We start from the raw sequence: 13,000 nt of genomic DNA on the forward strand, positions 1-13,000 counted from the left end.
CTCCTAGCTGGTGTCCTGGCCTCTCCCGCCCGGCCTGGCCGCCTCAGAGACCCGCGTCCAGGGACGCGCCCGCTCCTCAGTCTCTCCTCACCGTCGCCGTCCTCCAAGGCCGGCCAACACCCGGACCCGGACCGTCCCCGCGGGTTACCTCAGGTCCCTCCCTCAGGCCTGGGGGGTAAGAGGGCGGACGGGCGTCTCCGCCGCTCACCTCCATGGTGCCCCCCAGCCCCTCCTGGACTAGGCACAGCTCCTCGGGTACGGGGGTGAGGAGGCGTCGAGGCCCGGTTTCCTCAGCCCGCACCCCGCCGCCGCCGCCCACAGCTCTGCCTGGAGCTGGTCTGTGGGTGCGGAGACCAGAGCAGGGAGGGAGGGGCGGGGTGGAGGGGAAAGGCCGTTACATTGCACCGGCTCGCTACCAGCACGCGACCTGACACCTGCCCGCCTGGCCCCGCCCCCTATGGCAGGGCCGCCCCCCCCCCTCTTCGCACCCCTCATTGGCCCGCTGCCCGGCCAATGGGCGGCTGCCTCCGGGGTCTGTTACCACTTTCCTACCCAGAGACAAGGCCAAGAACCGGCAGTTAGGCGACCTCTCTCTCCCGGAGCTTCTGCGACTTTCCCGCTCAAAGTAAACGTGTTCGGGATTGGCCCGGCCCGTCAAGCACCCTCCTGATGATTGGCTAATAGGGCAGCCTAGGGGGCGGAGCGTGGAAGGAAGAGAAGGAGCGTGGGCGTACCCGGTGGGAGAAGTGTTGCAAGTGGTCGGAAGATTTGAGAAATCGCTCAGCAACCAACCGATAATCCTAAACCTATCGGCTGCTCACCTTGGGCCAACATTTCTTTTTTGTCCCTGGTCCCGACCCTAACTCCCAGAATCCTTTGGAGCCACCCGGAGAGTGATAGACTTGGGCCCGCTTAACGGAGTGTGAGGAAACAGTTATGGAGTTGGGTGTTGTTGGGAGAGCCCCTTCCGAGGGGGGAGAGAGCTTTTCTCTGTCCTAGGCCCCACACTTCGGTGGGGGTGAAGGCATCTTGGTGCTAATGGAACTCCTGAACAAAGTTTACTCTGACCTGTACCAGACAGGCCGTTCACATCGGCGGTCCCATTTGGGGATGTGATATCTCAAGGTTTTGTCCCCAGACAATGCTAAACAATTTCGTGTGCGTTGAAATACTGAAGACGATCAAAGTAAACACAGTAGCCACCTTTAGGGCACGTATGTTTAAAATAAAAATTTGAGAAGCGCTCAATTAAGTGGAAGATGTTCTTTTTAACTCCGGCACAAATGGAAATAGGATAGGGGGACACGTTTTATTGGCCCGTATTATTCTGAGAGTTATTTCGGATTCTCTTCTCAGCTTTGAGTTAAGAAAGCTGTTTAGGTGACGTGGCTGTACCAATTACATTTCTTTCCCTACCTCACCCTTAAAGTTGCTGACGTGGAGCATATTCCACCCTGCCATTCACAGAGCGTACTGTCTTTTCTCTCTCTCCCATAACACCCAGAATGATTTTGAAAAGCTGTGAATCCTCTTATGTATCTTTTTTATTGTAGTAAGATATACATAAGATTTAGCATTTTAACCACCTTCGAGTGTAAAATTCAGTGGCATTAAGTACACTCACAATGTTGTACAACCATCATCACTATCCATTTCCAGAAAGTTTTCATTATCCCAAACAGAAACTTTGTACCCAATAAAAAAATAACTCATATCTCCCCTTCCCTCCACTCTCTGGGGAGCTTTATTCTACTTTCCATCATTATGAACTTGCCTATTCTAGGTACCTCATATAAGTGGAATCATACAATATTTGTCCTTTTGTGACTGTCTTATTAACATAATGTCAAGGTTCATCCATGTTGTTGTACGTGTCAGAACTTCACTCCATTTTATGGCTGAATAGTATTCCATTTTATGTGTACACCACATTTTGTCCATTCATCAGCTGATGGACACTTGGATTGTTTTCACCTTTTCATTGTTATGAATAATGCTGTTATGAACATTAGTGTACAAATATCTATTTGATTCCCTTTTTCAATTCTTTTGGATATACATATACCTAAGAGTGGAATTGTTGGGTCATATGGTAATTCTGTTTAACATTTTCCACACAAAACTTTCCCACGGCAGCTGCACCATTTTACATTTCCACAACAATGCACCAGGATCCCAATTTATCCACATTCTCACCAACACTTGTTATTTTCCTTTTTTAAAAAAAAAAAATAGCCATTCTAGAGGGTGTAACGTATCTTATTGTGGTTTTGATTTGCATTTCCCTTATGACTAATGATGTTAAGCATCTTTTCACGTGCTTCTTGACCATTTGTGTACATTCTTTGGAAAAATATCTATTTAAGTCCTTTGCTCATTTTTTTTTTTTTTTTTTTTTTTTTAATCTTCCCAGACCGGGGCACGAACCCGTGTCCCCTGCACCGGCAGGCAGACTCTCAACCACTGCGCCACCAGGGAAGACCCTTTGCTCATTTTTGAGGTTGTACTGTCTTGTTTAGTATTGATATGGTTTGTTTTGAAAATGAATATTACAGGAAAATGTAACACTCCATTGAACTCAAGTGAATACATTAGTAAAGGGAACATTTTGGTTACGGAGCAGAACAAGTATTCAGTGTGTAGTTAGTTCTTTCTTTCAGCTCTTGTATTTGTTTTTTGGAAGATCTCATTCTGAATGGGTATGTTGAGAGGTAGATGGGATTGGTTTCACAATATTACCTAAAGATATACACAAACCTCAGACTAAAATGAGAAGGGGTTACAAATACTCAAATAATTGTTTTATGTGTTCTCTGCCTTCATCTGAATTTAAAGTTTTGGGGGAAATGGTGACCTGTCTCCATTTATTGAATATTCCTATATAGGAGCAACCAGGGAAGATCTTTACATAAGATGACTACATTTCAGTAACTTTGATCCAGCTCAGAATTATGGTGCCCTCAAGTAATAAATTCATTTTTTTCTTGCTATTTTTGGGATAAGTAAGTGAATCTGAATTTATGATTTTTTTAAAAGATATTTAAGAACATTCTTTAAGAACAATTTAACTGTATTCCATCCTGAAAACTTATTGCAGAATGCAGACTTTCTCCTCCAAAATATATTTAAAGGTTAATTTCTTCTTCTTCTTCTTCTTCTTGCAACCCTGGAAGACAATGTACAATGTGGTACTCTTCAGTTACATTAGCGAAGCCCTTTTTATACTTTTACAAATATTTAAACCTTCTGTTTTGTAACAAAAATAAACTGTTGGTTTCATTTAAAAAAATCAGCCTGCCCTGTAGAAATGTTTTGAGTAATAAATAGTATTTCATTATTCTCCTGAGAAAAACTTTCAGCTCAAATTAAGCACTTATTTTCACAATATTTATTTATTTATTGGCTGCATCAGGTCTTAGTTGTGCTGGTGCAGGATCTTTCCTTGGGGCGCGTGGGCTTAGTTACCCCACGGCATGTGGGATCTTAGTTCCCCACTCAAACCGTCATCCCCTGCATTGGAAGGCAGATTCTTAGCCACTGGACCACCAGGGAAGTCCCCAAGTGCTTTTTTTTTTTTTTTTTTCGGTACGCGGGCCTCTCAGGGCCTCTCACTGTTGTGGCCTCTCCCGTTGCAGAGCACAGGCTACGGACGCGCAGGCTCAGCGGCCATGGCTCACGGGCCCAGCCGCTCTGCGGCATGTGGGATCCTCCCGGACTGGGGCACGAACCCGTGTGCCCTGCATCGGCAGGCGGACTCTCTACCACTGCGCCACCAGGGAAGCCCCCAAGTGCTTATTTTTGAAAATTCAAAGTGTAGTATTAGTGGCACAACCTCAATGCCAAAGAGAGAACTCTGAATTAATCCATAGAAAGCCGTCATATAATTTCAAGTCAGTATATAATTAAATCGCTGCAGAATTGTTATATATGCTCACATCTGTATTAAATGAATTTTCCAGCTTCCCAATGGACTCTTGGTCCAACGGTTCAAATGGGCTGCAAACCTGCTGTGATTTCAACCATGCAATTCTTCACAGGCTTCTCTGATTTGAGGGACTAAACTCCTTAAATTATACCTTTCGAAATTAACTGGGCTGCCAGATACTATTTCTCAACCTCTAATAGCTTGTTGGGAGGCTTACAAAATGCTGTTTATTAGAGCTATTTAAAACTGCATTTCCGGGCTTGCCTGGTGGCGCAGTGGTTGGGCGTCCGCCTGTCGATGCAGGGGACGTGGGTTCGTATCCCGAATACGGGAGGAGCTCCCTATGTCGCGGAGCGGCTGGGCCCGTGAGCCATGACCACTGTACCTACGCGTCCGGAGCTTGTGCTCCGCAGCGGGAGAGGCTGCAGCGGTGAGAGGCCCGCGTACCGCAAAAAAAAACTACGTTTCCTTTTTCGTATACTCAAATTAGTGTTTTTCTGGATCTCTAGCATTAGTTTTAGAGCTTCTTCCTTGGTAGGTAGTAAGCTTGTTTCTGCTTTTCCCCTTCCGGTTAGATGGGGTTCTAGGTCATTCTCTCTTAATCTGTGCTCCAGGAAACTTGTGGGTTTCTACTTCGTTTGAGATGAGACCCTGAAAAATTCATGCATTTACCTTTGCTGAGCAAATGTTTCTACTAGGAGTGGGGGGAGGTACTTGAGTTGATATTTATCAAAGATAACATTAATGTGCATTTCATATGGCAAATACTTCTCTTATCCCTTCAAAGGTCAGAATTAATGTTCTCTTTCATCTTTTAATATTCTGATCTTTTTCTAAGTATCACATTTATTTCTTGGATGGATTCTAATGGGGGTATATTTGATATTTAAGCTATGAATTAGGCATGGAACTAGGGTTTTCATTGTAAATTGAAATGTTCTGAATACCTCTGTTACATGGCTCTCCAAAACTGAGTTGCTATTTCTCAGTGTTTGATTGGAACCGGAGGTTAGAAAAGATTCATAAACGAGTGCCACCAGAAAAAGACATTTTTAAAAAGATGTCTTTATAAATTTCCTTTAGGCCTTTAATATTCTCTTGAATTTGAGGGATCCCCTGGCTATCGAATGAAAGGTCTTTTGACACCAAGGGACTGGAAAACAACTTCTTCTTTTTTTTTTGATTAATATCCAGAGTTTTAATTTAGACCACAGAGTTTGAGAACTTACTAGAGGTCCTTTTTTAAAGTTCCATTAAAGCTTTGTGTTGTGATATACTGCTGCAAGCAAGCTTCCTTCTAAAAGGTAAAAAATTAAAGGACATTCCTCAAAAGATGTGGTTTTCAAATTGAATGATTTTGTATCCTTAAGGTGGGAAGTAGATTCTGGATTTATAGAATCTTCCTGAAAACACATAGCCCACCTCCGTTTTGCAATCTTTCAGCAGCCGAATTTCTATATTAGAGCCTGGAAATAGTTGTGCCATTGCAAAAGCTTTAAAAACCTGCTCAGATTCTGAGCTGACTCCTAATTAGGCAGAGTTCTCCAGCTTTCCCTTTCCTAGGACACCTACAAAATTAAATACTAAGGAGCATGACTGCTGGATTGCATAGTAAAAGTATGTTTAGTTTTGTAAGAAACTGTCGAACTGTCTTCCAAAATGGCTGCACCATTTTTCATTCCCACCAGCAATGAATGTAAGTTCCTTTTGCTCCACATCCTTGCCAGCATTTGGTGATGTCAGTGTTTTGAATTCTGTCCATTTTAGTGTGTAGTGGTATCTCATTGTTGTTTAATGTTCATTTTTTACCTCTTGCTTTTACATATACCTGGTTCCTAATGCTTCTCTACTATCTCCTGTTGCTCAGCTTCTAGACAATTTGTTCTCGAAGTGTGGTCCCCAGACCAACAACATCAACACCACCTAGCAACTTGTTAGAAATTCAACTTTTGGGGCCTTCCCCAAATCTACTAAATGAGAAGCTCTGGGGATGGGGCCCAGAAATCTGTATTTTAACAGATCTCCAGGTGATTCTGATGCAAGCTAAAGTTTGAAAACACTGTTCAAGGCATGCACTGTCCAACATGGTATCCTCCAGCCATATGTAGCTATTGAGCTCTTAGAATATGGCTAGAATGAATAGAGACGTGCTATAGGTGTAGAATACACCCCAGATTTTAGAAACTTAGTATGAAAAAAGGGGAAGTAAAATATCTCTTTGGTAATGTTTATACTGATAACATTGAAATGACAACATTTTGGATATATTGGGTTAAATAAAATATATTATTAAAATTAATTTCACCTGTTTCTGTCTAGTTTTGACATGGGGTTACTAGGAAATTTTAGGTTACATACATGGCTCTCATACATCTATCGGACCACATTAGATGAGTCTGCAACTATAGCCTGTGGGCCAAATCTGTTGTCTATTTTTGTATGGCACATGAGCTAAGAATGGTTTTAAATTTTTAAATGGTTGGAAATAAATTTTACAAAAAAATGGTATGAAAATTATATGAAATTCAAGTTTCGCTGCCCATAAATAAAGTTTTATTGGAACATGGGCACACTCATTTATTTATGTATTGTCTACAGGTGCCTTTGCTCTACAATGGCAGAAGAGTAGCTGTGACTAGGACTCTATGGCCTGCAAGTCTAAAATATTTGCTACCTGATCCTTTACAGAAAAAATTTGCTGGCTCCTAGTCTAGACTATCAGCTTCCACTTACTCCCTGGGAGAGGGCCCTGCTTTTAACTTGACCCTGTTCTTTGTTCCCAACATTTGCTAAGCTTTTAGGCCCAACTCCTTGACCATTATGCCCAAATCTCAGTAGTATTTTGGGGTTACAAGATTTGACCTCTGCATTATTTAGGCCAAAAATGTTATTGCCTTCTAGAGCGGCACAAAGAATTCATGGAACCAGCAAAAAGGAACAGGGAGATGCTCAATAGCTTGTTTCTCCAAAGGTGGGTCCTTCTTTCTCAGAAAACAAGAGGACCCAGGATTGACATTTCCATCAGACTGAGATGTGAGCCTATGATATAGGGCTGGCCCGCTTCTTTCACAACTCAGCAGCACCTCTTGAATTAAAACTCTCTCTCTCTTTATGAAGTTTATGGCTACTCTCAGCCAGTTTAGTTGGCTTCCATGACACGTTGTCCTGCCAGGTATATTGTGGAAATTGCTATGATTGTTTTTCCACTCCAATAAAGCAGATGTCTGGATCCCTTTGTGAGCCTCTTGATCCTTATTCCCTACTGCCCACACCAATATGCAAGCAAAGCCTTGTTGGCTCAATGAATGAATCTTTATGGTCTCATTTTATAGTCTCCCCAAAGAAAAGTATGGCTGTGGTTTCCAGAATGTTAATTGATAACAGTCCTTGGCAACCATGTTCTTTCTGGCTTTCCTTCCTTAACCTGCTCCTTCCACCCATAATAACATCATTCCTTAGTAGATTGGCACCAGTCAGGAGTTTCTCTCTTCTCTCTCTCTCTCTCTCTCTCTCTCTCTCTCACACACACACACGAACACGCACCTTCATTCCTTTCCTTGCTCTATGGATTACACCTAGGGCTGTTTAACTTTCTAATATGAGATAGTTTGTAAGCAAACTCCCTGAACAGTGTTATGAAGTGAGTATCAATGACTAAAGGGGCCTCACTGAGAGATGTTGCCCCTCATTTCAACCACACTTCATTGTCAAAGTTAAGAAGAGGTCTTGCATCTCTGTTCATTTAAGAACTCTCACTCTACGTCTACCAAACATATGGATACCAAGGGGGGAAGTGGGGATGAGTTGGGAGATTGGGGTTGACATATACACAGTGTTGTGTGGTGACCTAAATGGGAAGGAAATCCAAAAAAGAGGGGATATATATATATATATATATATATATATACACACACACACACATATATGTATAAATATATATATACACACACATATAGCTGATTTACTTTGCCGTACAGCAGAAACTAACACAACATTGTAAAGCAACTATACTCCAAAAATATTAATTAAAAAAAAAAGAACTCTCGCTTTGGACAAGTGTCTTAGATTCTATAGTTGAGTTTAATTTAGACCCTAGACGGAGGATGGGAAGAGGCAGGAATCCTTTTACATGGGTAAACCCTAAACAAACCTGGCTTTTCTTATCTAGCTCATCTTAAATATTGGGCACCAAGAGGGAAATCTATCAGGGGTTACTGTTGGGAAATAAGCTGGGGGATCAAGTGGCCTAGTGTTTTATTCCAGCTCTTGTCCAGACGATCTCCAAATTTCTGTCTTTTACCTTCTCTTGGTTTCAGTTTTCTCATTTGTAAAATAAAGGGTCCAATTCGTCAAGCTTTAAAGTTCCTTATAGCTCTAAGTTTTTCTGATTCCACATCCCCATCTCTAACCTAGAGACAATAGTCTCTATCCTTGCAATCCAAAGATTGAGTAATGTTAATGAACTGCCAGAAATAAAAACTTGTTGAGCTCCCCAGAAGACAGAGAGATTCACTGAACTCCCTCTTAATCAGAGAGAGCAGGTAACAGAGTATTACAGTTTATTCCGTATGGTGGTTAAATGAAAGCTGTCATATACCATATATGCATTAGCAAATATTTATGCAATTAGAACAGAAATACCAACAACAGAATTATGATAACCATTACATAAAATTTTTGGTTTATCCTCTTATAATGCCTTCAGAATAGAGTCTGAACTCTTATAACCATTGTACAGCACTGGAGCTATAGATAAGATTGGGGTGAGTTAATAATATATACCTAAAATTGTTTCTTGAAAGCTTTGTTAGTAATTTTTCTTTCTCACAAAATTAGAATATAAAACAATTGGGGGCTTCCCTGGTGGCACAGGGGTTGAGAGTCCGCCTGCCGATGCAGGGGACACGGGTTCGTGCCCTGGTCCGGGAAGATCCCACATGCTGCGGAGCGGCTGGGCCCGTGAGCCATGGCTGCTGAGCCTGTGCGTCCGGAGCCTGTGCTCCGCAATGGGAGAGGCCACAACAGTGAGAGGCCCGTGTACCGCAAAAAAAAAAAAAAAAAAAAATGTGCAGAAAGGATCTATTGTCTGGGAATAAATTTTTTTTCTTCATCAATTTGGTAAGGAATAAATACACTTTCCTTTTTGATTTTATTTATAATTCTTTGATTACTAATAAGGTGAAACATATTCTCAATATCTAGTGACCTTTCAGGTTTTCTTTTAAAAATTATCCATTCTTTTGCTTATTTCAATAGAAATGATTGGCTTTCTCTTATTAACTCGTAAAAGTCTTTGTATATTGGAGAAATTAGTTATCTATCATAAGAGTTGCAAATGTTCTCCCAATTTGTCATTTGTCTTTCCAACTTATTTATATTAATTTTTGCTATACAGAATGTGCTTTCATTCCTGTGTTTTGTGTGTGTAGTCAAATTGATCAATTTTTTTTTTTTTTTTGGTTCCAGGGCTTCATGTCAAGCCTATTAAAAAACAAAACAAACAAACAAAAAACAAACTCACCCCAGGATTATATAAAGTGCTACCATATTTTCCTTCTAGAACTCTCATGCTTCCATTCTCCTGCATTTAATCCATCTGGAATTCATTTTGGTATAAACTGTGAGGTATGGGCCTAGCTTTGATTTTTTCCCAAATAGTTAGCACTTGTTCCAACAGCATTTATTGAACAGTCTGTCTCTTCTGCACTAATTTTAACTGTCTAATTTAGTGAATACTAATTTCCCAAGTACATTTGAGTCTACTTTCGGACTCTACCCTGTTCCCTTGATCTATCTATTGTCTATTCCTGTGTCAATAACACATTGTTTTAATTTCTGTAGCTTAAAAATATTTTCTAGGGAATTCTCTGGTGGTCCAGTGATTAGGACTCAGCACTTCCACTGCCGGGGGCCTAGGTTGGATCCTTGGTAGGAGAACTAAGATCCTGCAAGCCGCGTGGTGTTGCCAATAAATAAATAAACAAAATTCTAATATCTGGTAGGGCTACTCCTTTAAAAATATTAGTTTTTATTTCCACAAGTTTTAAAAAAATTTTTTATTTTATATTGGAGTAGAGTTGATTAACAATTCTGTGTTAGTTTCAGATGTACAGCAGAGTGATTCAGTTATACATATACATATGTCTGTTCTATTTCAAATTCTTTTCTCGTTTAGGTTATTACTCCACAAGTTTTTAAATTGAAGTGAAATTCATGTAACTTAAAGTTAACCAATTTAAAGTGAAAACTCAGTGGCACTTAGTACATTCACGTTGTTGAGTAACAACCACTTGTATCTGGTTCCCAAACATTTTCATCACCCTAAAAGGAAACCCTATCCCACTAAACAGTTTTTCCCCCTTCCCCCATCCATAAATTTTTAACACAAAAAATTGAGCTTTTATTATAAAACCTCAGGCTTCATGTCTACCGTGTATTAAGGAAGCTTAAAATTCAACCCCAAGTTCAGAATCATAGAGAAGACTTTCCTGATTAAGACCTTACTCCAGCATGCCTCTGCATCCCCCAAGCTTGCGTCTGAATCCTCCAAGCTTGCTTCTGTATCCCCAGTAGCCCAAACTCAACTTGGATTCTGTTAATCTGTTAAATTGCTTTGTGATTTTTCTCAAGCATCTGCGACTTGTGTTATGTCTCCTCAACAGCCTTGTAGTCCTGCTACGTTTTTTTTTCTCTTCTCCAGTCCACCCTCAGAGCATCTGGCTCTGGATTTACACTGTCACGTTCTCATTAAATTATTGTTGATTGATGGTTATCAAAATTTCCATATTGGGCTCAGCAGGGTCCAATAGAGACTGCCTGTAGCATGATTTAAATGAAAATTAAGAAGGAATTCAACACACAGTCTTTTAATTTCAGATAATATGAAACCATTAGCTGTCATTTATTAAGTGTCTATTAACTGTCTTGTCATGCCATTTAATTCTTACAACAGTCTGGAGTGGTGGTTTACTGATGCTATGTATTCACAGAGGTAAAGCAACTTACCTAAAGTGCCTGGGCTTAATGTCAGATCCAAGCTTTGAAGTCAAGTTTGCCTGACTACACAGCACTTTCTAGAGCGCTGTGCTGTCTCCATATATTCCCTCCATCAAGGGCTACCCGTCATGTTATCCCAGTTCACTTCTATTGTTATAGTCAGGTTTGCTTAGAGGAAACATCTAAGCCCTCCTGCTGTAGTATATGGTTAGGATAGCCAATAAGCACCAAAGAATCACCTCTTCTCTCACGCAGGACCTTATTTCATGCCCTGACCAAGCTATCAAGGACCAATGTCATTCCTTGCTCGATTATAATCTATATTCTGGACGGAGTCCCATGCTGGCTGGCCCAGCTGTTTTAACTGTCTCCTTGGCTAGAGCTGGAGCTGGTATCTGGAGTTGAAGACAGGTGCAGTCTCAACTGTAAGAAAGGGAGACATAATGCTCCTAAGGGGGTGTTTGGGAGTGCCATCTCTTCTCAGTCTGCTCACACAGCATCTCCCAATGTCCTGTCTTCTAGAAGCTGTGAAGCTCAGGGATGTCAGAGAATGCTATTTGAAGAAATTAAGTGTAAACAATTCAGAAACACGTGGATTGGCTTTCCCTCAGAAGAGACTCACATTTTAAAGTGGAAAGGAAAATAAATGGAACACAGATCAGATGGGCTTCAGAGTATGGCATGGCAGGGTTGGGGTACATCAGCAAACCCTAATCACACAGCCTCGCCTCTCCCTCACAGGTGCAGAAAGACAGGCCACCTCTGAGATGGTGTGGTCCTGGATCTGTGTTCTCAAGGACAGAGGCCCCAGATGTGGAAGCAGAAGGCATGGGTTCATAATGCAGCAACGCCACTTAGCAGCTCGTGTGACTTTTGTGACCAGACAAGACACTTGGTCCTAGTACATTTCCTCATCTGTTAAAAAAAGGAGGGGGTGTTATAATGATAGCATCTTTCTTACCTACTTATAAGTTTTTTATAACATCATGGTTACAGTTTGCTGTAAATTATCAAGCCATTATCATCATTTAACTGCATGATAAAGACTTCGGAGAGGTAATAAGTAATGATAATGACCAAATTTGGTCAAATGTACTGACGTTTTGTAAAATGGCTATAAGACTTTCTCTCCAAGTGGATGTTAGATGAGCACTAACTTCAATAACTATTTTTATTAGATGACACTTTATCAGACTGGCCTCGTAGGTGACATATTCATTCCATCAATGATAACAGGAGCCCAATCTTGGGCGCTATGTTTGAGTGTATTTGGAGGGTGAGGGCGTGTGTGGAGCACTGGGGGTATTGATGAGCTAAAAGACCTTAATGCTGGAAGGAAGTTAAGGAATCATTAAGTCTAATTTCCTCATTTTCCAGATAAGAAAAATGAAGCCCAGAGAGACAAAGTAATTTGCCTGAAGCCACACAGCTAATGGCTGAAGTGGGGCTCAAACCCAGCTTTTTGTTCTTACACCTTTTCACACGCTTGTTAACAGTTTCTCAAAGTGCAAGTTACAATACATTAGTGAGTTGTAAAATCAATTAGTGAGATGTAACCGGCATTTAGAAAGAAAATAGAGAATCAAATAGGAAAGATCAGAGTGCATGGCTGGTAGGAAGAGTAAGTATTGTCTTCTTCTCTTTTTTTTAATTTATTTTTGGCTGCATTGGGTCTTCGTTGCTACGTGTGGGCTTTCTCTCGTTGTGGCCAGCGGGGGCTACTCTTCGTTGCAGTGTGCGGGCTTCTCATTGCGGTGGCTTCTCTTGTTGTGGAGCACGGGCCGTAGGTGTGCAGGTTTCAGTAGTTGTGGCTTGCTGGCTCTAGGGCGCAGGCTCAGTAGCTGTGGTGCATGGGCTTAGTTGTTCCACAACATGTGGGATCTTCCTGGACCAGGGGTCGAACCCGTGTCCCCTGCATTGGCAGGCGGATTCATAACCGCTGCACCACCAGGGAAGCCCGTAAGTATTGTCTTGAGAAACTTTTGTTTCACTTATATATTTTTATAAGTATATGTGATCTGGGACATATGTAAAATGTATTTCTTGCTATGGGTTGATTTTTTTTTTTTTTTTTTTGGG

The sequence above is a fragment of the Neophocaena asiaeorientalis genome, unplaced genomic scaffold (genome assembly GCF_003031525.2).
Source record: "Neophocaena asiaeorientalis asiaeorientalis breed wild unplaced genomic scaffold, Neophocaena_asiaeorientalis_V1.1 scaffold30, whole genome shotgun sequence".
Taxonomy (NCBI): Eukaryota; Metazoa; Chordata; class Mammalia; order Artiodactyla; family Phocoenidae; genus Neophocaena; species Neophocaena asiaeorientalis.